Source organism: Phyllobates terribilis, unplaced genomic scaffold (assembly GCF_046119375.1).
Source record: "Phyllobates terribilis strain yellow unplaced genomic scaffold, ASM4611937v1 Scaffold_108__1_contigs__length_5656254, whole genome shotgun sequence".
Taxonomy (NCBI): Eukaryota; Metazoa; Chordata; class Amphibia; order Anura; family Dendrobatidae; genus Phyllobates; species Phyllobates terribilis.
Window position 1 is genome coordinate 2,518,577 of NW_027362868.1, and position 23,207 is coordinate 2,541,783.

A 23,207-nucleotide genomic window follows, 5' to 3' on the forward strand; every position below is an offset into this window, starting at 1 on the left:
GACAGCTGCTCGTTCCACCCCCCCCCGCCTTAATTGGTTCTCCTCCCTTCCAACGGTGTTGAGGCGGGTGGGAACAGCCGGGGGTTGAGGGTACTGTGCTAAAAGAGGTGGAGTTATGCAGATCTAAAACGCGTGGATTGCAGCAGCAGCAAGCCGAAAAGTGCAGGCATGTGAGGGATCTAGAGGTTGACAGCATGTCTTCTTAACGGGAGTCCAGGTGGCCATCTCCACAAATGGACTTTTCAGAATCCTTGGGTGGCACCGTAGTCGGAAACCAATTCTGGTTATCGCTTCTCGGCCTTTTGGCTAAGATCAAGTGTAGTATCTGTTCTTATCAGTTTAATATCTGATACGTCCCCTATCTGGGGACCATATATTAAATGGATTTTTAGAACAGGGAGATGGAAAAAGAGCTTGCTCTGTCCACTCCACGCATTGACCTGGTATTGCAGTATCTCCAGGACCGGTGCACCCCTTCTTTAATGCAGTTTCTAAAATCAGAAAGAATTGAATTCAATGCTTTTTGTTCATTTTGCTTGTTTGTCGGATTTTGGGATGGACTCTTTGGCTTTGCTTTTCTTCTCCTCATTGGATTTTTCATGTTAAAAGTTGCAGAAGCCAGATGACAAGCTCATTTTGGTTCAACTTCAGCAACTGTGCATTGCATTGCCATGTAATGTAATGTAATGCAATGCTATCTATCTAGCTCTCCCTCTATACTTCCTTTTGGATAAACAGACATATTAGGCAAGCATTTTGGAGCTTTCACCTAAATAACTACAGGTGGTGAGATAAGCTGCACAATATAATTGACCTTTCAGTATATTGTTGCACACACACCATCTATTTAGCAAATGCCCTTGTTATCAACAGCAGCCTTTTAAACTCACCTGAGCTAACAGGTATGTGAGCTGGTTACTCTGCTGCGCTTAAAATTTCTTTTTTGGTTTGCTACAATGCCTTTTCTGAAACGTTGTCTCCCTCTGCTGGAACACTGACTTCTTTCATTTAATGCCTGCAGACTATAAAAGAGAAACCAACCCAAAAAGTTTGGTTGATTAGTCTGTGGCATTCTTTTAAACTGTTGCTTATGGCGGTCTCTGTGAGCTTCTCAGTGACATTCAGCCATCCAGGTATCCCGCCTGCAGTAGACGGAATGTGGCAATGGAACGCTGGCTGCGCGTGTCATAATAGGCTCTGAGCCTTTATATACCTGCGCACAGCAGCAGCCACCTTCAGTCTGCTGCTGGACAGCCAGCAGCAGCAGCAGCAGGAGAGGTAATTAATCAGCAACCCTCCTGCTAAGGGTAGACAGCTGCTCGTTCCACCCCCCCCCCCCGCCTTAATTGGTTCTCCTCCCTTCCAACGGTGTTGAGGCGGGTGGGAACAGCCGGGGGTTGAGGGTACTGTGCTAAAAGAGGTGGAGTTATGCAGATCTAAAACGCGTGGATTGCAGCAGCAGCAAGCCGAAAAGTGCAGGCATGTGAGGGATCTAGAGGTTGACAGCATGTCTTCTTAACGGGAGTCCAGGTGGCCATCTCCACAAATGGACTTTTCAGAATCCTTGGGTGGCACCGTAGTCGGAAACCAATTCTGGTTATCGCTTCTCGGCCTTTTGGCTAAGATCAAGTGTAGTATCTGTTCTTATCAGTTTAATATCTGATACGTCCCCTATCTGGGGACCATATATTAAATGGATTTTTAGAACAGGGAGATGGAAAAAGAGCTTGCTCTGTCCACTCCATGCATTGACCTGGTATTGCAGTATCTCCAGGACCGGTGCACCCCTTCTTTAATGCAGTTTCTAAAATCAGAAAGAATTGAATTCAATGCTTTTTGTTCATTTTGCTTGTTTGTCGGATTTTGGGATGGACTCTTTGGCTTTGCTTTTCTTCTCCTCATTGGATTTTTCATGTTAAAAGTTGCAGAAGCCAGATGACAAGCTCATTTTGGTTCAACTTCAGCAACTGTGCATTGCATTGCCATGTAATGTAATGTAATGCAATGCTATCTATCTAGCTCTCCCTCTATACTTCCTTTTGGATAAACAGACATATTAGGCAAGCATTTTGGAGCTTTCACCTAAATAACTACAGGTGGTGAGATAAGCTGCACAATATAATTGACCTTTCAGTATATTGTTGCACACACACCATCTATTTAGCAAATGCCCTTGTTATCAACAGCAGCCTTTTAAACTCACCTGAGCTAACAGGTATGTGAGCTGGTTACTCTGCTGCGCTTAAAATTTCTTTTTTGGTTTGCTACAATGCCTTTTCTGAAACGTTGTCTCCCTCTGCTGGAACACTGACTTCTTTCATTTAATGCCTGCAGACTATAAAAGAGAAACCAACCCAAAAAGTTTGGTTGATTAGTCTGTGGCATTCTTTTAAACTGTTGCTTATGGCGGTCTCTGTGAGCTTCTCAGTGACATTCAGCCATCCAGGTATCCCGCCTGCAGTAGACGGAATGTGGCAATGGAACGCTGGCTGCGCGTGTCATAATAGGCTCTGAGCCTTTATATACCTGCGCACAGCAGCAGCCACCTTCAGTCTGCTGCTGGACAGCCAGCAGCAGCAGCAGCAGGAGAGGTAATTAATCAGCAACCCTCCTGCTAAGGGTAGACAGCTGCTCGTTCCACCCCCCCCCCCCGCCTTAATTGGTTCTCCTCCCTTCCAACGGTGTTGAGGCGGGTGGGAACAGCCGGGGGTTGAGGGTACTGTGCTAAAAGAGGTGGAGTTATGCAGATCTAAAACGCGTGGATTGCAGCAGCAGCAAGCCGAAAAGTGCAGGCATGTGAGGGATCTAGAGGTTGACAGCATGTCTTCTTAACGGGAGTCCAGGTGGCCATCTCCACAAATGGACTTTTCAGAATCCTTGGGTGGCACCGTAGTCGGAAACCAATTCTGGTTATCGCTTCTCGGCCTTTTGGCTAAGATCAAGTGTAGTATCTGTTCTTATCAGTTTAATATCTGATACGTCCCCTATCTGGGGACCATATATTAAATGGATTTTTAGAACAGGGAGATGGAAAAAGAGCTTGCTCTGTCCACTCCACGCATTGACCTGGTATTGCAGTATCTCCAGGACCGGTGCACCCCTTCTTTAATGCAGTTTCTAAAATCAGAAAGAATTGAATTCAATGCTTTTTGTTCATTTTGCTTGTTTGTCGGATTTTGGGATGGACTCTTTGGCTTTGCTTTTCTTCTCCTCATTGGATTTTTCATGTTAAAAGTTGCAGAAGCCAGATGACAAGCTCATTTTGGTTCAACTTCAGCAACTGTGCATTGCATTGCCATGTAATGTAATGTAATGCAATGCTATCTATCTAGCTCTCCCTCTATACTTCCTTTTGGATAAACAGACATATTAGGCAAGCATTTTGGAGCTTTCACCTAAATAACTACAGGTGGTGAGATAAGCTGCACAATATAATTGACCTTTCAGTATATTGTTGCACACACACCATCTATTTAGCAAATGCCCTTGTTATCAACAGCAGCCTTTTAAACTCACCTGAGCTAACAGGTATGTGAGCTGGTTACTCTGCTGCGCTTAAAATTTCTTTTTTGGTTTGCTACAATGCCTTTTCTGAAACGTTGTCTCCCTCTGCTGGAACACTGACTTCTTTCATTTAATGCCTGCAGACTATAAAAGAGAAACCAACCCAAAAAGTTTGGTTGATTAGTCTGTGGCATTCTTTTAAACTGTTGCTTATGGCGGTCTCTGTGAGCTTCTCAGTGACATTCAGCCATCCAGGTATCCCGCCTGCAGTAGACGGAATGTGGCAATGGAACGCTGGCTGCGCGTGTCATAATAGGCTCTGAGCCTTTATATACCTGCGCACAGCAGCAGCCACCTTCAGTCTGCTGCTGGACAGCCAGCAGCAGCAGCAGCAGCAGGAGAGGTAATTAATCAGCAACCCTCCTGCTAAGGGTAGACAGCTGCTCGTTCCACCCCCCCCCCGCCTTAATTGGTTCTCCTCCCTTCCAACGGTGTTGAGGCGGGTGGGAACAGCCGGGGGTTGAGGGTACTGTGCTAAAAGAGGTGGAGTTATGCAGATCTAAAACTCGTGGATTGCAGCAGCAGCAAGCCGAAAAGTGCAGGCATGTGAGGGATCTAGAGGTTGACAGCATGTCTTCTTAACGGGAGTCCAGGTGGCCATCTCCACAAATGGACTTTTCAGAATCCTTGGGTGGCACCGTAGTCGGAAACCAATTCTGGTTATCGCTTCTCGGCCTTTTGGCTAAGATCAAGTGTAGTATCTGTTCTTATCAGTTTAATATCTGATACGTCCCCTATCTGGGGACCATATATTAAATGGATTTTTAGAACAGGGAGATGGAAAAAGAGCTTGCTCTGTCCACTCCACGCATTGACCTGGTATTGCAGTATCTCCAGGACCGGTGCACCCCTTCTTTAATGCAGTTTCTAAAATCAGAAAGAATTGAATTCAATGCTTTTTGTTCATTTTGCTTGTTTGTCGGATTTTGGGATGGACTCTTTGGCTTTGCTTTTCTTCTCCTCATTGGATTTTTCATGTTAAAAGTTGCAGAAGCCAGATGACAAGCTCATTTTGGTTCAACTTCAGCAACTGTGCATTGCATTGCCATGTAATGTAATGTAATGCAATGCTATCTATCTAGCTCTCCCTCTATACTTCCTTTTGGATAAACAGACATATTAGGCAAGCATTTTGGAGCTTTCACCTAAATAACTACAGGTGGTGAGATAAGCTGCACAATATAATTGACCTTTCAGTATATTGTTGCACACACACCATCTATTTAGCAAATGCCCTTGTTATCAACAGCAGCCTTTTAAACTCACCTGAGCTAACAGGTATGTGAGCTGGTTACTCTGCTGCGCTTAAAATTTCTTTTTTGGTTTGCTACAATGCCTTTTCTGAAACGTTGTCTCCCTCTGCTAGAACACTGACTTCTTTCATTTAATGCCTGCGACTATAAAAGAGAAACCAACCCAAAAAGTTTGGTTGATTAGTCTGTGGCATTCTTTTAAACTGTTGCTTATGGCGGTCTCTGTGAGCTTCTCAGTGACATTCAGCCATCCAGGTATCCCGCCTGCAGTAGACGGAATGTGGCAATGGAACGCTGGCTGCGCGTGTCATAATAGGCTCTGAGCCTTTATATACCTGCGCACAGCAGCAGCCACCTTCAGTCTGCTGCTGGACAGCCAGCAGCAGCAGCAGCAGGAGAGGTAATTAATCAGCAACCCTCCTGCTAAGGGTAGACAGCTGCTCGTTCCACCCCCCCCCCCGCCTTAATTGGTTCTCCTCCCTTCCAACGGTGTTGAGGCGGGTGGGAACAGCTGGGGGTTGAGGGTACTGTGCTAAAAGAGGTGGAGTTATGCAGATCTAAAACGCGTGGATTGCAGCAGCAGCAAGCCGAAAAGTGCAGGCATGTGAGGGATCTAGAGGTTGACAGCATGTCTTCTTAACGGGAGTCCAGGTGGCCATCTCCACAAATGGACTTTTCAGAATCCTTGGGTGGCACCGTAGTCGGAAACCAATTCTGGTTATCGCTTCTCGGCCTTTTGGCTAAGATCAAGTGTAGTATCTGTTCTTATCAGTTTAATATCTGATACGTCCCCTATCTGGGGACCATATATTAAATGGATTTTTAGAACAGGGAGATGGAAAAAGAGCTTGCTCTGTCCACTCCATGCATTGACCTGGTATTGCAGTATCTCCAGGACCGGTGCACCCCTTCTTTAATGCAGTTTCTAAAATCAGAAAGAATTGAATTCAATGCTTTTTGTTCATTTTGCTTGTTTGTCGGATTTTGGGATGGACTCTTTGGCTTTGCTTTTCTTCTCCTCATTGGATTTTTCATGTTAAAAGTTGCAGAAGCCAGATGACAAGCTCATTTTGGTTCAACTTCAGCAACTGTGCATTGCATTGCCATGTAATGTAATGTAATGCAATGCTATCTATCTAGCTCTCCCTCTATACTTCCTTTTGGATAAACAGACATATTAGGCAAGCATTTTGGAGCTTTCACCTAAATAACTACAGGTGGTGAGATAAGCTGCACAATATAATTGACCTTTCAGTATATTGTTGCACACACACCATCTATTTAGCAAATGCCCTTGTTATCAACAGCAGCCTTTTAAACTCACCTGAGCTAACAGGTATGTGAGCTGGTTACTCTGCTGCGCTTAAAATTTCTTTTTTGGTTTGCTACAATGCCTTTTCTGAAACGTTGTCTCCCTCTGCTGGAACACTGACTTCTTTCATTTAATGCCTGCAGACTATAAAAGAGAAACCAACCCAAAAAGTTTGGTTGATTAGTCTGTGGCATTCTTTTAAACTGTTGCTTATGGCGGTCTCTGTGAGCTTCTCAGTGACATTCAGCCATCCAGGTATCCCGCCTGCAGTAGACGGAATGTGGCAATGGAACGCTGGCTGCGCGTGTCATAATAGGCTCTGAGCCTTTATATACCTGCGCACAGCAGCAGCCACCTTCAGTCTGCTGCTGGACAGCCAGCAGCAGCAGCAGCAGGAGAGGTAATTAATCAGCAACCCTCCTGCTAAGGGTAGACAGCTGCTCGTTCCACCCCCCCCCCCCGCCTTAATTGGTTCTCCTCCCTTCCAACGGTGTTGAGGCGGGTGGGAACAGCCGGGGGTTGAGGGTACTGTGCTAAAAGAGGTGGAGTTATGCAGATCTAAAACGCGTGGATTGCAGCAGCAGCAAGCCGAAAAGTGCAGGCATGTGAGGGATCTAGAGGTTGACAGCATGTCTTCTTAACGGGAGTCCAGGTGGCCATCTCCACAAATGGACTTTTCAGAATCCTTGGGTGGCACCGTAGTCGGAAACCAATTCTGGTTATCGCTTCTCGGCCTTTTGGCTAAGATCAAGTGTAGTATCTGTTCTTATCAGTTTAATATCTGATACGTCCCCTATCTGGGGACCATATATTAAATGGATTTTTAGAACAGGGAGATGGAAAAAGAGCTTGCTCTGTCCACTCCACGCATTGACCTGGTATTGCAGTATCTCCAGGACCGGTGCACCCCTTCTTTAATGCAGTTTCTAAAATCAGAAAGAATTGAATTCAATGCTTTTTGTTCATTTTGCTTGTTTGTCGGATTTTGGGATGGACTCTTTGGCTTTGCTTTTCTTCTCCTCATTGGATTTTTCATGTTAAAAGTTGCAGAAGCCAGATGACAAGCTCATTTTGGTTCAACTTCAGCAACTGTGCATTGCATTGCCATGTAATGTAATGTAATGCAATGCTATCTATCTAGCTCTCCCTCTATACTTCCTTTTGGATAAACAGACATATTAGGCAAGCATTTTGGAGCTTTCACCTAAATAACTACAGGTGGTGAGATAAGCTGCACAATATAATTGACCTTTCAGTATATTGTTGCACACACACCATCTATTTAGCAAATGCCCTTGTTATCAACAGCAGCCTTTTAAACTCACCTGAGCTAACAGGTATGTGAGCTGGTTACTCTGCTGCGCTTAAAATTTCTTTTTTGGTTTGCTACAATGCCTTTTCTGAAACGTTGTCTCCCTCTGCTGGAACACTGACTTCTTTCATTTAATGCCTGCAGACTATAAAAGAGAAACCAACCCAAAAAGTTTGGTTGATTAGTCTGTGGCATTCTTTTAAACTGTTGCTTATGGCGGTCTCTGTGAGCTTCTCAGTGACATTCAGCCATCCAGGTATCCCGCCTGCAGTAGACGGAATGTGGCAATGGAACGCTGGCTGCGCGTGTCATAATAGGCTCTGAGCCTTTATATACCTGCGCACAGCAGCAGCCACCTTCAGTCTGCTGCTGGACAGCCAGCAGCAGCAGCAGCAGCAGGAGAGGTAATTAATCAGCAACCCTCCTGCTAAGGGTAGACAGCTGCTCGTTCCACCCCCCCCCCGCCTTAATTGGTTCTCCTCCCTTCCAACGGTGTTGAGGCGGGTGGGAACAGCCGGGGGTTGAGGGTACTGTGCTAAAAGAGGTGGAGTTATGCAGATCTAAAACTCGTGGATTGCAGCAGCAGCAAGCCGAAAAGTGCAGGCATGTGAGGGATCTAGAGGTTGACAGCATGTCTTCTTAACGGGAGTCCAGGTGGCCATCTCCACAAATGGACTTTTCAGAATCCTTGGGTGGCACCGTAGTCGGAAACCAATTCTGGTTATCGCTTCTCGGCCTTTTGGCTAAGATCAAGTGTAGTATCTGTTCTTATCAGTTTAATATCTGATACGTCCCCTATCTGGGGACCATATATTAAATGGATTTTTAGAACAGGGAGATGGAAAAAGAGCTTGCTCTGTCCACTCCACGCATTGACCTGGTATTGCAGTATCTCCAGGACCGGTGCACCCCTTCTTTAATGCAGTTTCTAAAATCAGAAAGAATTGAATTCAATGCTTTTTGTTCATTTTGCTTGTTTGTCGGATTTTGGGATGGACTCTTTGGCTTTGCTTTTCTTCTCCTCATTGGATTTTTCATGTTAAAAGTTGCAGAAGCCAGATGACAAGCTCATTTTGGTTCAACTTCAGCAACTGTGCATTGCATTGCCATGTAATGTAATGTAATGCAATGCTATCTATCTAGCTCTCCCTCTATACTTCCTTTTGGATAAACAGACATATTAGGCAAGCATTTTGGAGCTTTCACCTAAATAACTACAGGTGGTGAGATAAGCTGCACAATATAATTGACCTTTCAGTATATTGTTGCACACACACCATCTATTTAGCAAATGCCCTTGTTATCAACAGCAGCCTTTTAAACTCACCTGAGCTAACAGGTATGTGAGCTGGTTACTCTGCTGCGCTTAAAATTTCTTTTTTGGTTTGCTACAATGCCTTTTCTGAAACGTTGTCTCCCTCTGCTAGAACACTGACTTCTTTCATTTAATGCCTGCGACTATAAAAGAGAAACCAACCCAAAAAGTTTGGTTGATTAGTCTGTGGCATTCTTTTAAACTGTTGCTTATGGCGGTCTCTGTGAGCTTCTCAGTGACATTCAGCCATCCAGGTATCCCGCCTGCAGTAGACGGAATGTGGCAATGGAACGCTGGCTGCGCGTGTCATAATAGGCTCTGAGCCTTTATATACCTGCGCACAGCAGCAGCCACCTTCAGTCTGCTGCTGGACAGCCAGCAGCAGCAGCAGCAGGAGAGGTAATTAATCAGCAACCCTCCTGCTAAGGGTAGACAGCTGCTCGTTCCACCCCCCCCCCCGCCTTAATTGGTTCTCCTCCCTTCCAACGGTGTTGAGGCGGGTGGGAACAGCTGGGGGTTGAGGGTACTGTGCTAAAAGAGGTGGAGTTATGCAGATCTAAAACGCGTGGATTGCAGCAGCAGCAAGCCGAAAAGTGCAGGCATGTGAGGGATCTAGAGGTTGACAGCATGTCTTCTTAACGGGAGTCCAGGTGGCCATCTCCACAAATGGACTTTTCAGAATCCTTGGGTGGCACCGTAGTCGGAAACCAATTCTGGTTATCGCTTCTCGGCCTTTTGGCTAAGATCAAGTGTAGTATCTGTTCTTATCAGTTTAATATCTGATACGTCCCCTATCTGGGGACCATATATTAAATGGATTTTTAGAACAGGGAGATGGAAAAAGAGCTTGCTCTGTCCACTCCACGCATTGACCTGGTATTGCAGTATCTCCAGGACCGGTGCACCCCTTCTTTAATGCAGTTTCTAAAATCAGAAAGAATTGAATTCAATGCTTTTTGTTCATTTTGCTTGTTTGTCGGATTTTGGGATGGACTCTTTGGCTTTGCTTTTCTTCTCCTCATTGGATTTTTCATGTTAAAAGTTGCAGAAGCCAGATGACAAGCTCATTTTGGTTCAACTTCAGCAACTGTGCATTGCATTGCCATGTAATGTAATGTAATGCAATGCTATCTATCTAGCTCTCCCTCTATACTTCCTTTTGGATAAACAGACATATTAGGCAAGCATTTTGGAGCTTTCACCTAAATAACTACAGGTGGTGAGATAAGCTGCACAATATAATTGACCTTTCAGTATATTGTTGCACACACACCATCTATTTAGCAAATGCCCTTGTTATCAACAGCAGCCTTTTAAACTCACCTGAGCTAACAGGTATGTGAGCTGGTTACTCTGCTGCGCTTAAAATTTCTTTTTTGGTTTGCTACAATGCCTTTTCTGAAACGTTGTCTCCCTCTGCTGGAACACTGACTTCTTTCATTTAATGCCTGCAGACTATAAAAGAGAAACCAACCCAAAAAGTTTGGTTGATTAGTCTGTGGCATTCTTTTAAACTGTTGCTTATGGCGGTCTCTGTGAGCTTCTCAGTGACATTCAGCCATCCAGGTATCCCGCCTGCAGTAGACGGAATGTGGCAATGGAACGCTGGCTGCGCGTGTCATAATAGGCTCTGAGCCTTTATATACCTGCGCACAGCAGCAGCCACCTTCAGTCTGCTGCTGGACAGCCAGCAGCAGCAGCAGCAGGAGAGGTAATTAATCAGCAACCCTCCTGCTAAGGGTAGACAGCTGCTCGTTCCACCCCCCCCCCAGCCTTAATTGGTTCTCCTCCCTTCCAACAGTGTTGAGGCGGGTGGGAACAGCCGGGGGTTGAGGGTACTGTGCTAAAAGAGGTGGAGTTATGCAGATCTAAAACGCGTGGATTGCAGCAGCAGCAAGCCGAAAAGTGCAGGCATGTGAGGGATCTAGAGGTTGACAGCATGTCTTCTTAACGGGAGTCCAGGTGGCCATCTCCACAAATGGACTTTTCAGAATCCTTGGTTGGCACCGTAGTCGGAAACCAATTCTGGTTATCGCTTCTCGGCCTTTTGGCTAAGATCAAGTGTAGTATCTGTTCTTATCAGTTTAATATCTGATACGTCCCCTATCTGGGGACCATATATTAAATGGATTTTTAGAACAGGGAGATGGAAAAAGAGCTTGCTCTGTCCACTCCACGCATTGACCTGGTATTGCAGTATCTCCAGGACCGGTGCACCCCTTCTTTAATGCAGTTTCTAAAATCAGAAAGAATTGAATTCAATGCTTTTTGTTCATTTTGCTTGTTTGTCGGATTTTGGGATGGACTCTTTGGCTTTGCTTTTCTTCTCCTCATTGGATTTTTCATGTTAAAAGTTGCAGAAGCCAGATGACAAGCTCATTTTGGTTCAACTTCAGCAACTGTGCATTGCATTGCCATGTAATGTAATGTAATGCAATGCTATCTATCTAGCTCTCCCTCTATACTTCCTTTTGGATAAACAGACATATTAGGCAAGCATTTTGGAGCTTTCACCTAAATAACTACAGGTGGTGAGATAAGCTGCACAATATTATTGACCTTTCAGTATATTGTTGCACACACACCATCTATTTAGCAAATGCCCTTGTTATCAACAGCAGCCTTTTAAACTCACTTGAGCTAACAGGTATGTGAGCTGGTTACTCTGCTGCGCTTAAAATTTCTTTTTTGGTTTGCTACAATGCCTTTTCTGAAATGTTGTCTCCCTCTGCTGGAACACTGACTTCTTTCATTTAATGCCTGCAGACTATAAAAGAGAAACCAACCCAAAAAGTTTGGTTGATTAGTCTGTGGCATTCTTTTAAACTGTTGCTTATGGCGGTCTCTGTGAGCTTCTCAGTGACATTCAGCCATCCAGGTATCCCGCCTGCAGTAGACGGAATGTGGCAATGGAACGCTGGCTGCGCGTGTCATAATAGGCTCTGAGCCTTTATATACCTGCGCACAGCAGCAGCCACCTTCAGTCTGCTGCTGGACAGCCAGCAGCAGCAGCAGCAGGAGAGGTAATTAATCAGCAACCCTCCTGCTAAGGGTAGACAGCTGCTCGTTCCACCCCCCCCCCGCCTTAATTGGTTCTCCTCCCTTCCAACGGTGTTGAGGCGGGTGGGAACAGCCGGGGGTTGAGGGTACTGTGCTAAAAGAGGTGGAGTTATGCAGATCTAAAACGCGTGGATTGCAGCAGCAGCAAGCCGAAAAGTGCAGGCATGTGAGGGATCTAGAGGTTGACAGCATGTCTTCTTAACGGGAGTCCAGGTGGCCATCTCCACAAATGGACTTTTCAGAATCCTTGGGTGGCACCGTAGTCGGAAACCAATTCTGGTTATCGCTTCTCGGCCTTTTGGCTAAGATCAAGTGTAGTATCTGTTCTTATCAGTTTAATATCTGATACGTCCCCTATCTGGGGACCATATATTAAATGGATTTTTAGAACAGGGAGATGGAAAAAGAGCTTGCTCTGTCCACTCCACGCATTGACCTGGTATTGCAGTATCTCCAGGACCGGTGCACCCCTTCTTTAATGCAGTTTCTAAAATCAGAAAGAATTGAATTCAATGCTTTTTGTTCATTTTGCTTGTTTGTCGGATTTTGGGATGGACTCTTTGGCTTTGCTTTTCTTCTCCTCATTGGATTTTTCATGTTAAAAGTTGCAGAAGCCAGATGACAAGCTCATTTTGGTTCAACTTCAGCAACTGTGCATTGCATTGCCATGTAATGTAATGTAATACAATGCTATCTATCTAGCTCTCCCTCTATACTTCCTTTTGGATAAACAGACATATTAGGCAAGCATTTTGGAGCTTTCACCTAAATAACTACAGGTGGTGAGATAAGCTGCACAATATAATTGACCTTTCAGTATATTGTTGCACACACACCATCTATTTAGCAAATGCCCTTGTTATCAACAGCAGCCTTTTAAACTCACCTGAGCTAACAGGTATGTGAGCTGGTTACTCTGCTGCGCTTAAAATTTCTTTTTTGGTTTGCTACAATGCCTTTTCTGAAACGTTGTCTCCCTCTGCTGGAACACTGACTTCTTTCATTTAATGCCTGCAGACTATAAAAGAGAAACCAACCCAAAAAGTTTGGTTGATTAGTCTGTGGCATTCTTTTAAACTGTTGCTTATGGCGGTCTCTGTGAGCTTCTCAGTGACATTCAGCCATCCAGGTATCCCGCCTGCAGTAGACGGAATGTGGCAATGGAACGCTGGCTGCGCGTGTCATAATAGGCTCTGAGCCTTTATATACCTGCGCACAGCAGCAGCCACCTTCAGTCTGCTGCTGGACAGCCAGCAGCAGCAGCAGGAGAGGTAATTAATCAGCAACCCTCCTGCTAAGGGTAGACAGCTGCTCGTTCCACCCCCCCCCCCGCCTTAATTGGTTCTCCTCCCTTCCAACGGTGTTGAGGCGGGTGGGAACAGCCGGGGGTTGAGGGTACTGTGCTAAAAGAGGTGGAGTTATGCAGATCTAAAACGCGTGGATTGCAGCAGCAGCAAGCCGAAAAGTGCAGGCATGTGAGGGATCTAGAGGTTGACAGCATGTCTTCTTAACGGGAGTCCAGGTGGCCATCTCCACAAATGGACTTTTCAGAATCCTTGGGTGGCACCGTAGTCGGAAACCAATTCTGGTTATCGCTTCTCGGCCTTTTGGCTAAGATCAAGTGTAGTATCTGTTCTTATCAGTTTAATATCTGATACGTCCCCTATCTGGGGACCATATATTAAATGGATTTTTAGAACAGGGAGATGGAAAAAGAGCTTGCTCTGTCCACTCCACGCATTGACCTGGTATTGCAGTATCTCCAGGACCGGTGCACCCCTTCTTTAATGCAGTTTCTAAAATCAGAAAGAATTGAATTCAATGCTTTTTGTTCATTTTGCTTGTTTGTCGGATTTTGGGATGGACTCTTTGGCTTTGCTTTTCTTCTCCTCATTGGATTTTTCATGTTAAAAGTTGCAGAAGCCAGATGACAAGCTCATTTTGGTTCAACTTCAGCAACTGTGCATTGCATTGCCATGTAATGTAATGTAATGCAATGCTATCTATCTAGCTCTCCCTCTATACTTCCTTTTGGATAAACAGACATATTAGGCAAGCATTTTGGAGCTTTCACCTAAATAACTACAGGTGGTGAGATAAGCTGCACAATATAATTGACCTTTCAGTATATTGTTGCACACACACCATCTATTTAGCAAATGCCCTTGTTATCAACAGCAGCCTTTTAAACTCACCTGAGCTAACAGGTATGTGAGCTGGTTACTCTGCTGCGCTTAAAATTTCTTTTTTGGTTTGCTACAATGCCTTTTCTGAAACGTTGTCTCCCTCTGCTGGAACACTGACTTCTTTCATTTAATGCCTGCAGACTATAAAAGAGAAACCAACCCAAAAAGTTTGGTTGATTAGTCTGTGGCATTCTTTTAAACTGTTGCTTATGGCGGTCTCTGTGAGCTTCTCAGTGACATTCAGCCATCCAGGTATCCCGCCTGCAGTAGACGGAATGTGGCAATGGAACGCTGGCTGCGCGTGTCATAATAGGCTCTGAGCCTTTATATACCTGCGCACAGCAGCAGCCACCTTCAGTCTGCTGCTGGACAGCCAGCAGCAGCAGCAGCAGCAGGAGAGGTAATTAATCAGCAACCCTCCTGCTAAGGGTAGACAGCTGCTCGTTCCACCCCCCCCCCGCCTTAATTGGTTCTCCTCCCTTCCAACGGTGTTGAGGCGGGTGGGAACAGCCGGGGGTTGAGGGTACTGTGCTAAAAGAGGTGGAGTTATGCAGATCTAAAACGCGTGTATTGCAGCAGCAGCAAGCCGAAAAGTGCAGGCATGTGAGGGATCTAGAGGTTGACAGCATGTCTTCTTAACGGGAGTCCAGGTGGCCATCTCCACAAATGGACTTTTCAGAATCCTTGGGTGGCACCGTAGTCGGAAACCAATTCTGGTTATCGCTTCTCGGCCTTTTGGCTGCGATCTAGTGTTGGTTTTACTGGCATTGGTTGTAGTTGGAAGGTGCCTGGGGTACCCCGCCTCTTGGCCTTGGGTTCGGGTCCCACTCTTGTAGTGGGGCTTAGGCCCTTGCTGCTATAAGGAGGTGGGCTTAGTCCCTGGGCAACGGGTTGCGATCCCAGCTGTACAGTCCTAGGATTGTTCAGCGACTCCTTAGTTGCGGAAATCCCCCATTATTGGTTGCGGAAATCCCCGTTTTCCTGTTGCGGAAATCCTTGTTTCACCATGGATTCAGATCCAGGTGAAATTCCGACCTATGCCCGGTTACGGCATACGGTGCGGTTTTACTTCCATGAGGGAGGTAAAGATAACAGAGGTTTACGTTTTATTGTGGATGATCTTCTTGTGAAATTTTTTTCAATCCAGAAATCCGAGATCCTGGCAATCCAAGACTACCCGAAGCGTGGTGTATACGATGTCACATTCACTGAAAAAGGTATCCACCAAGATTTTTGCCGTAAAATGAATGATCCTGATATAATTTACCAGAGAAAGCCAATCTTTAAAGGTGTTAAAATTGTCGAACATGAATTAGATGTGATAAAAACTGTAATTGTTAAAATTTACTCTCCTTATACAAAAGAAAGCGATGTTATTTCATTTTTATCCAATTATTTCAGCAAAGTGGTAAGCCATGGAAAAGTTATGAATGAGTGCGGAGTTTGGGCGTGTAAGTGGAAATTTACGGTGACATGTATTAAGGACCCTTCAAGTCCGGGGGGTATAAGACTTCCCCCAGCACGTTTTAGAATTGGAAACACGAATGGTGACCTCTTTTTTAATGGGATGCCAGCATTCTGTAGGAAATGCAAAAAATACAGCCATTCTAACTGTGACATTACTTGTGTAGCCTGTGGGAGCAAAGACCATAAAACTGAAAATTGTACAACTGGAATTTTTTGTAGCAACTGTGTTTCCAGAGGTCATGCTTTTTCTCATTGTCCTTTTAGGAATACCTCAAAGAGAGCTCAAGCTGGGCAAACAGAGAGACCTTCACCCCCTGAACCAGAAAAGCCCTCACCCCCTGACCAACCCTCGGCTGGTTCGGACAAGCCCGCGGAGGAGAATGAGGGGGAGAGTATGGAAATACCGACCGAGGATGGTGAGCCATGGTGTACTGTTGGAAACTCGAAGCAAAAGAGGGAACGGCGTGGTAACCCACAAACAGAAACCCCTGCGGAGGGACCGAGGGTGGGTGCTACAGGCCAATCCTCACCTTCGAATCCTCCTGGGAATACTCAAGGGCGCGAACAGTCTGGGCCAAAAAAACGCAGGTTGCACGGAGTGGATAGGGCACCTAAGGAAGTACCCCCACCGGAACCCCCGGATGGAAGTGGGAAACCTCAAACGGTGCCTTTACAGGGTGAGGAGGTTGCCAATGTCCCACCCCCTTCAGAAATGGAGGGGGAGATGGAGATGGCTGACTCAGTGATCCTGGAAACTCCTGAAAATAAGTGGTCAACGTCTGAGACGCATGTGCTCGATACGATTCCCCCAGATGGTGCCTCGATAGGGGTCCAAATGGGGGTTCGTGAGCAAAGAGGCAGGCAATACGACCAAGCAGAGTTGGACAGAATGGAACAAGAGTATATCCTGGGAGGTCTACGGTCTGGGACACTAACAGATGAGGAGTCCTCCGTGACGGGCTCTCTGTTGACGATCAATGATCCCTCATCTCCTGGAATAGAAATATAAACCAGCTGAGGTAAGAGTTTGAAAGAATGCTAAATTTCCTTTTTTTCTCTTATGGCAGGGATTAGTGGTTTTTCTCTTAACGCTAGAGGGTTGAAAACTAAGACCAGAAGAGTTGCTCTCTTTGATTTTTTATCCTCTCTAACAGCTACAGTTTTCTTTTTACAGGAATGCTGCATCCCACACAGTTTAAATTATACAGAATATGAGACTGATTGGGCACATGGACCCTCAGTATGGTCAGGATCAAACGGGTCCAGGTCAGCAGGGGTCGCCATTCTTTTTAAAGGGAATGTTTTTATTGACTCTGTTCAAGAGGTTTTACCAGGTAGAATTTTATTAGTAAAAGCTTTTATTGATGGTTTTAAATGGCAATTTTTAAACTTTTATGGAGCCACAGATAAGCAAGAAAGAGCTGATATGTTGAATATGTTACCCTTATTTATTAATGATTTTGTCCCTCTTATTTTATCAGGAGATTTTAACTGCATTTTAGGTGGAGAAAAAAGGTTCTCAAGCTCCACAAGTAGGAATTATGATAAAACGTCTTTTATGTTAAAAAATGTCATACAAGATTTTAATTTAACAGATGTTTTTAAGGAGTGTAATAAAGACTTGCCTGCAGAGGAATGGGTAACCTGGAGCAACGTGAATTGTAGCTCCAGGATTGATTTTATTTTCTGCTCTAAAAATGTATTGCCTTTTAAATGTGAGCTTTTATCTAATGTTTTTTCTGATCACAAACTTTTATCCTTTTATGTGAAATGTAATGATTTTAAGAAAAAAGGAAAAGGTACCTGGAAGTTAAACATTTCCCTTTTAGAAGACCCCCAAGTTTTATCTGATTTTACTGAATTTTATTTACATTTTAAAAAAATAAGAGACCCCCATATCCCTATAAGTAGGTGGTGGGAAAAGATGAAAAAGAACATAAGAGATTTTTTTATGAAGGTTGGGGTCCAGAAAGCTAGAGAGAAAAGAGAATTTTATTGGCAACTCAACACTAGATTGGAGACCTTATATAAATTGAAGAGCCATGAGATTGAAGTAGATAAACAAATTAGTGACTTAAAAAGTGAAATTCAGCATACCTTGGAACAGAGAGGTAAAGAGTTAATTTTCCATGCAAAGGTCCAACATGTTGAAAATAATGAAACCTGTTCACGATATTTTTTTAAATGTATGGTGAAAAATCGTGTTTTTATTGAATCAATGGAAGGTAAACAAGACATAGAGGGTGTTTTAGCTAAAGTGCATGAATTTTATTCCGAGCTTTTTAACACAAAATCTGTTGATGACCATTTTATGAAAAGTACTTTGGATGAAATTACAACTGTTTTAGACCCTGTCTCACAAGATGTTTTATTACAGAGTCTAACTGAAGATGAGATATCTGAGACCATAAGAAGCTTTAAGTCTGGTAAAGTACCGGGGCCTGATGGTATACCCATAGAATTTTATAAGGTTTTTTATGATATTTTACAGGAGGATTTATTTTATGTTTTTAGTGAGGTTTTTAATACAAAAACCCTACCGAACTCCTGGAAGAAAGGTGAGGTCTCCCTTATATACAAAAAGGAAGACAAAACGCAACTAAGAAATTGGAGACCTATCACCCTTCTAAATTGTGATTACAAAATAATGGCAAAAATTTGTGCAAATAGACTTAAAAAGGTAATAGGTAACATAATCCACCCAAACCAAGTGTGTGGCATACCAGGAAGGAGTGTTTGGGAAAATTTGAATCTAATCAAAGATGTAATAGATGACACAAAGTCGAGGGGAAATAAGCTGGCGGTCCTGTCTCTCGACTTTGAAAAAGCATTTGATAGAGTGTCACACCAATTCCTTTTTAATGTTTTAGCTAAAATGGGTATACCAGAAGGTTTTTTATGCTCTCTCAAAGCATTTTATCATGGTTGCACTAGTAAGGTTTTAGTAAATGGTTTTAAGACAAGTGATGTGTTTTTAAATTCTGGTGTAAAACAAGGTTGCCCTCTGTCCCCCTTGTTATTTATTTGTGCCCTTGAACCCCTACTCAGTGTCTTAAGGAGAGACAAGCAAATCCGAGGCGTCCATTTGCCAGGTGGGGGAGGGCTAGAAGCAAAAGTTACTGGATATATGGATGATGTAGCCATAACATGTAAAGATGCCCTGTCTATCCGGAAAACACTACGGCAAGTGGAATACTTCTGTGGTGGATCTGGTTTTAAAGTAAATTTTAATAAAAGCTGTATTTTAAATGTGGGGAATATGATTTTAAATGATGTACCGGTTCCTGAATGTGACTCTGTAAAGATTCTAGGTGTGATTTTTAACGAAACAAACAAAGGTAAAGAAAGCTGGGATCTTGTGGCACAAAAGGTAAATCAAAAACTATGTATGTGGAGGTTGAGGAAATTAACAATGGAAGGGAAGGTACTAGTTATAAAAATGGTAATTGTGCCTTTGTTATTGTACTTAAGTTTGGTGTCCCCCCCCCCCACACATACCTTTACGAAAATAATCAAAGCTTGTTTCACTTTTTTCTGGAGCTCCAAGATGGAGAAATTGAAAAGAGAGTTAGTGGTCAAGCCTAAAGAGAAAGGCGGTAAAGATTTCCCCGATTTTAGAGCTTTTGTTTTAATAAGATTTTTTGTTTTATGTTTTAATGCACTGTCGAAAAATAGTTATTGGTCATATTTTATCCGTTTTAACACAGGTTATTTTATGAAACGTCATGGATGGTTTGAAACAGTTTTAAGTTCCCCATATGCTCTTAATACACCAGAAAGCTATAAGATTTTAGGAACTATTGTAAACACGTATGACTTAAAAGGGAAAAGTGCAGAAGACTTAAGAGATAGCAAAATGATTTTAAATGGTTTCAAACAAAAGGAATCAATTGTACAGATTGGGAATTTTAATGATAATAAATGTACTGACATATGGAAAGTTATTAATGAACCCTATCTTTTTAATTCCCAGAAGGACCTGGCCTGGAGCTGTGTGCATGATTGTCTTCCATGTCGGGCATTCCAACACCGAAGAGGACTCGTGAGAACTGCCAGATGTCCAAGACAAAGATGCCTCGGAGATGAGACTGTTTTACATGTTTTATGGACTTGTCACTTTGCACGACAAACATGGACTACAATATTTCCTTTGCTTCAAAAAATGACAAACATTAAGGATCTTACTTTTGAAAATGTCTTATTTGGTCGTGTGGAGTGCCCCAACGCCAGCAAGAGGATCATCGCATGGAAGACAATCAGTACCATCAAAGAAGCTCTATGGAAGGCCAGGAACATCCTTCTTTTTAAACACGATGTTTTATCTGTGAAAGATGTTTTAGAGTTGGCTTTCAGTGAAATGTATATGTATTATTTATTGGATAAAAAGAGAAATGTAATTTTATCAAAACAATGGCTGGTAAAAGAATGGAACACAGCAATCTAAACACATTGTCTGTATTTTAATGTAATTTTATTGCCTTATTGAACTGAAATCAATTTATGTACGAATGTATTTTAAAATGTAATGATTTTATGTTCATATCTAATGTATTGTAATTAAGTTTTATCCAATAAACGGGTGTGCCTATGTTTGGGTACATTCCAAGTCAAAAAAATCTGTTCTTATCAGTTTAATATCTGATACGTCCCCTATCTGGGGACCATATATTAAATGGATTTTTAGAACAGGGAGATGGAAAAAGAGCTTGCTCTGTCCACTCCACGCATTGACCTGGTATTGCAGTATCTCCAGGACCGGTGCACCCCTTCTTTAATGCAGTTTCTAAAATCAGAAAGAATTGAATTCAATGCTTTTTGTTCATTTTGCTTGTTTGTCGGATTTTGGGATGGACTCTTTGGCTTTGCTTTTCTTCTCCTCATTGGATTTTTCATGTTAAAAGTTGCAGAAGCCAGATGACAAGCTCATTTTGGTTCAACTTCAGCAACTGTGCATTGCATTGCCATGTAATGTAATGTAATGCAATGCTATCTATCTAGCTCTCCCTCTATACTTCCTTTTGGATAAACAGACATATTAGGCAAGCATTTTGGAGCTTTCACCTAAATAACTACAGGTGGTGAGATAAGCTGCACAATATAATTGACCTTTCAGTATATTGTTGCACACACACCATCTATTTAGCAAATGCCCTTGTTATCAACAGCAGCCTTTTAAACTCACCTGAGCTAACAGGTATGTGAGCTGGTTACTCTGCTGCGCTTAAAATTTCTTTTTTGGTTTGCTACAATGCCTTTTCTGAAACGTTGTCTCCCTCTGCTGGAACACTGACTTCTTTCATTTAATGCCTGCAGACTATAAAAGAGAAACCAACCCAAAAAGTTTGGTTGATTAGTCTGTGGCATTCTTTTAAACTGTTGCTTATGGCGGTCTCTGTGAGCTTCTCAGTGACATTCAGCCATCCAGGTATCCCGCCTGCAGTAGACGGAATGTGGCAATGGAACGCTGGCTGCGCGTGTCATAATAGGCTCTGAGCCTTTATATACCTGCGCACAGCAGCAGCCACCTTCAGTCTGCTGCTGGACAGCCAGCAGCAGCAGCAGCAGGAGAGGTAATTAATCAGCAACCCTCCTGCTAAGGGTAGACAGCTGCTCGTTCCACCCCCCCCCCGCCTTAATTGGTTCTCCTCCCTTCCAACGGTGTTGAGGCGGGTGGGAACAGCCGGGGGTTGAGGGTACTGTGCTAAAAGAGGTGGAGTTATGCAGATCTAAAACGCGTGGATTGCAGCAGCAGCAAGCCGAAAAGTGCAGGCATGTGAGGGATCTAGAGGTTGACAGCATGTCTTCTTAACGGGAGTCCAGGTGGCCATCTCCACAAATGGACTTTTCAGAATCCTTGGGTGGCACCGTAGTCGGAAACCAATTCTGGTTATCGCTTCTCGGCCTTTTGGCTAAGATCAAGTGTAGTATCTGTTCTTATCAGTTTAATATCTGATACGTCCCCTATCTGGGGACCATATATTAAATGGATTTTTAGAACAGGGAGATGGAAAAAGAGCTTGCTCTGTCCACTCCACGCATTGACCTGGTATTGCAGTATCTCCAGGACCGGTGCACCCCTTCTTTAATGCAGTTTCTAAAATCAGAAAGAATTGAATTCAATGCTTTTTGTTCATTTTGCTTGTTTGTCGGATTTTGGGATGGACTCTTTGGCTTTGCTTTTCTTCTCCTCATTGGATTTTTCATGTTAAAAGTTGCAGAAGCCAGATGACAAGCTCATTTTGGTTCAACTTCAGCAACTGTGCATTGCATTGCCATGTAATGTAATGTAATGCAATGCTATCTATCTAGCTCTCCCTCTATACTTCCTTTTGGATAAACAGACATATTAGGCAAGCATTTTGGAGCTTTCACCTAAATAACTACAGGTGGTGAGATAAGCTGCACAATATAATTGACCTTTCAGTATATTGTTGCACACACACCATCTATTTAGCAAATGCCCTTGTTATCAACAGCAGCCTTTTAAACTCACCTGAGCTAACAGGTATGTGAGCTGGTTACTCTGCTGCGCTTAAAATTTCTTTTTTGGTTTGCTACAATGCCTTTTCTGAAACGTTGTCTCCCTCTGCTGGAACACTGACTTCTTTCATTTAATGCCTGCAGACTATAAAAGAGAAACCAACCCAAAAAGTTTGGTTGATTAGTCTGTGGCATTCTTTTAAACTGTTGCTTATGGCGGTCTCTGTGAGCTTCTCAGTGACATTCAGCCATCCAGGTATCCCGCCTGCAGTAGACGGAATGTGGCAATGGAACGCTGGCTGCGCGTGTCATAATAGGCTCTGAGCCTTTATATACCTGCGCACAGCAGCAGCCACCTTCAGTCTGCTGCTGGACAGCCAGCAGCAGCAGCAGCAGGAGAGGTAATTAATCAGCAACCCTCCTGCTAAGGGTAGACAGCTGCTCGTTCCACCCCCCCCCCCGCCTTAATTGGTTCTCCTCCCTTCCAACGGTGTTGAGGCGGGTGGGAACAGCCGGGGGTTGAGGGTACTGTGCTAAAAGAGGTGGAGTTATGCAGATCTAAAACGCGTGGATTGCAGCAGCAGCAAGCCGAAAAGTGCAGGCATGTGAGGGATCTAGGGGTTGACAGCATGTCTTCTTAACGGGAGTCCAGGTGGCCATCTCCACAAATGGACTTTTCAGAATCCTTGGGTGGCACCGTAGTCGGAAACCAATTCTGGTTATCGCTTCTCGGCCTTTTGGCTAGGATCAAGTGTAGTATCTGTTCTTATCAGTTTAATATCTGATACGTCCCCTATCTGGGGACCATATATTAAATGGATTTTTAGAACAGGGAGATGGAAAAAGAGCTTGCTCTGTCCACTCCACGCATTGACCTGGTATTGCAGTATCTCCAGGACCGGTGCACCCCTTCTTTAATGCAGTTTCTAAAATCAGAAAGAATTGAATTCAATGCTTTTTGTTCATTTTGCTTGTTTGTCGGATTTTGGGATGGACTCTTTGGCTTTGCTTTTCTTCTCCTCATTGGATTTTTCATGTTAAAAGTTGCAGAAGCCAGATGACAAGCTCATTTTGGTTCAACTTCAGCAACTGTGCATTGCATTGCCATGTAATGTAATGTAATGCAATGCTATCTATCTAGCTCTCCCTCTATACTTCCTTTTGGATAAACAGACATATTAGGCAAGCATTTTGGAGCTTTCACCTAAATAACTACAGGTGGTTAGATAAGCTGCACAATATAATTGACCTTTCAGTA

At 43.7% G+C, this 23,207-nt stretch overlaps 13 non-coding genes and 1 pseudogene across 13 annotated transcripts; all 14 read left to right on the forward strand.

The window, feature by feature from the left end:
- The first annotated feature begins 286 nt into the window (after positions 1-286).
- LOC141199678 (U2 spliceosomal RNA) lies at positions 287-477 on the forward strand. The gene has a single exon (XR_012271424.1). It is a non-coding gene; the product is annotated as a U2 spliceosomal RNA (small nuclear RNA).
- Positions 478-1,599: 1,122 nt separating this feature from the next.
- On the forward strand, positions 1,600-1,790 carry LOC141200281 (U2 spliceosomal RNA). Its single transcript, XR_012272006.1, has one exon. It is a non-coding gene; the product is annotated as a U2 spliceosomal RNA (small nuclear RNA).
- A 1,122-nt stretch (positions 1,791-2,912) lies between these two features.
- LOC141199681 (U2 spliceosomal RNA) lies at positions 2,913-3,103 on the forward strand. The gene has a single exon (XR_012271426.1). It is a non-coding gene; the product is annotated as a U2 spliceosomal RNA (small nuclear RNA).
- A 1,123-nt stretch (positions 3,104-4,226) lies between these two features.
- On the forward strand, positions 4,227-4,417 carry LOC141199682 (U2 spliceosomal RNA). Its single transcript, XR_012271427.1, has one exon. It is a non-coding gene; the product is annotated as a U2 spliceosomal RNA (small nuclear RNA).
- A 1,120-nt stretch (positions 4,418-5,537) lies between these two features.
- LOC141200283 (U2 spliceosomal RNA) lies at positions 5,538-5,728 on the forward strand. The gene has a single exon (XR_012272008.1). It is a non-coding gene; the product is annotated as a U2 spliceosomal RNA (small nuclear RNA).
- Positions 5,729-6,850: 1,122 nt separating this feature from the next.
- Positions 6,851-7,041, forward strand: LOC141199683 (U2 spliceosomal RNA). Its single transcript, XR_012271428.1, has one exon. It is a non-coding gene; the product is annotated as a U2 spliceosomal RNA (small nuclear RNA).
- Positions 7,042-8,164: 1,123 nt separating this feature from the next.
- Positions 8,165-8,355, forward strand: LOC141199684 (U2 spliceosomal RNA). Its single transcript, XR_012271429.1, has one exon. It is a non-coding gene; the product is annotated as a U2 spliceosomal RNA (small nuclear RNA).
- A 1,120-nt stretch (positions 8,356-9,475) lies between these two features.
- LOC141199685 (U2 spliceosomal RNA) lies at positions 9,476-9,666 on the forward strand. The gene has a single exon (XR_012271430.1). It is a non-coding gene; the product is annotated as a U2 spliceosomal RNA (small nuclear RNA).
- Positions 9,667-10,787: 1,121 nt separating this feature from the next.
- On the forward strand, positions 10,788-10,978 carry LOC141199686 (U2 spliceosomal RNA). The gene has a single exon (XR_012271431.1). It is a non-coding gene; the product is annotated as a U2 spliceosomal RNA (small nuclear RNA).
- A 1,120-nt stretch (positions 10,979-12,098) lies between these two features.
- LOC141199687 (U2 spliceosomal RNA) lies at positions 12,099-12,289 on the forward strand. The gene has a single exon (XR_012271432.1). It is a non-coding gene; the product is annotated as a U2 spliceosomal RNA (small nuclear RNA).
- A 1,118-nt stretch (positions 12,290-13,407) lies between these two features.
- Positions 13,408-13,598, forward strand: LOC141199688 (U2 spliceosomal RNA). Its single transcript, XR_012271433.1, has one exon. It is a non-coding gene; the product is annotated as a U2 spliceosomal RNA (small nuclear RNA).
- A 6,470-nt stretch (positions 13,599-20,068) lies between these two features.
- LOC141200850 (U2 spliceosomal RNA) lies at positions 20,069-20,238 on the forward strand (annotated as a pseudogene).
- Positions 20,239-21,358: 1,120 nt separating this feature from the next.
- LOC141199689 (U2 spliceosomal RNA) lies at positions 21,359-21,549 on the forward strand. Its single transcript, XR_012271434.1, has one exon. It is a non-coding gene; the product is annotated as a U2 spliceosomal RNA (small nuclear RNA).
- A 1,121-nt stretch (positions 21,550-22,670) lies between these two features.
- LOC141200456 (U2 spliceosomal RNA) lies at positions 22,671-22,861 on the forward strand. Its single transcript, XR_012272176.1, has one exon. It is a non-coding gene; the product is annotated as a U2 spliceosomal RNA (small nuclear RNA).
- The last annotated feature ends 346 nt before the right edge of the window (positions 22,862-23,207 follow it).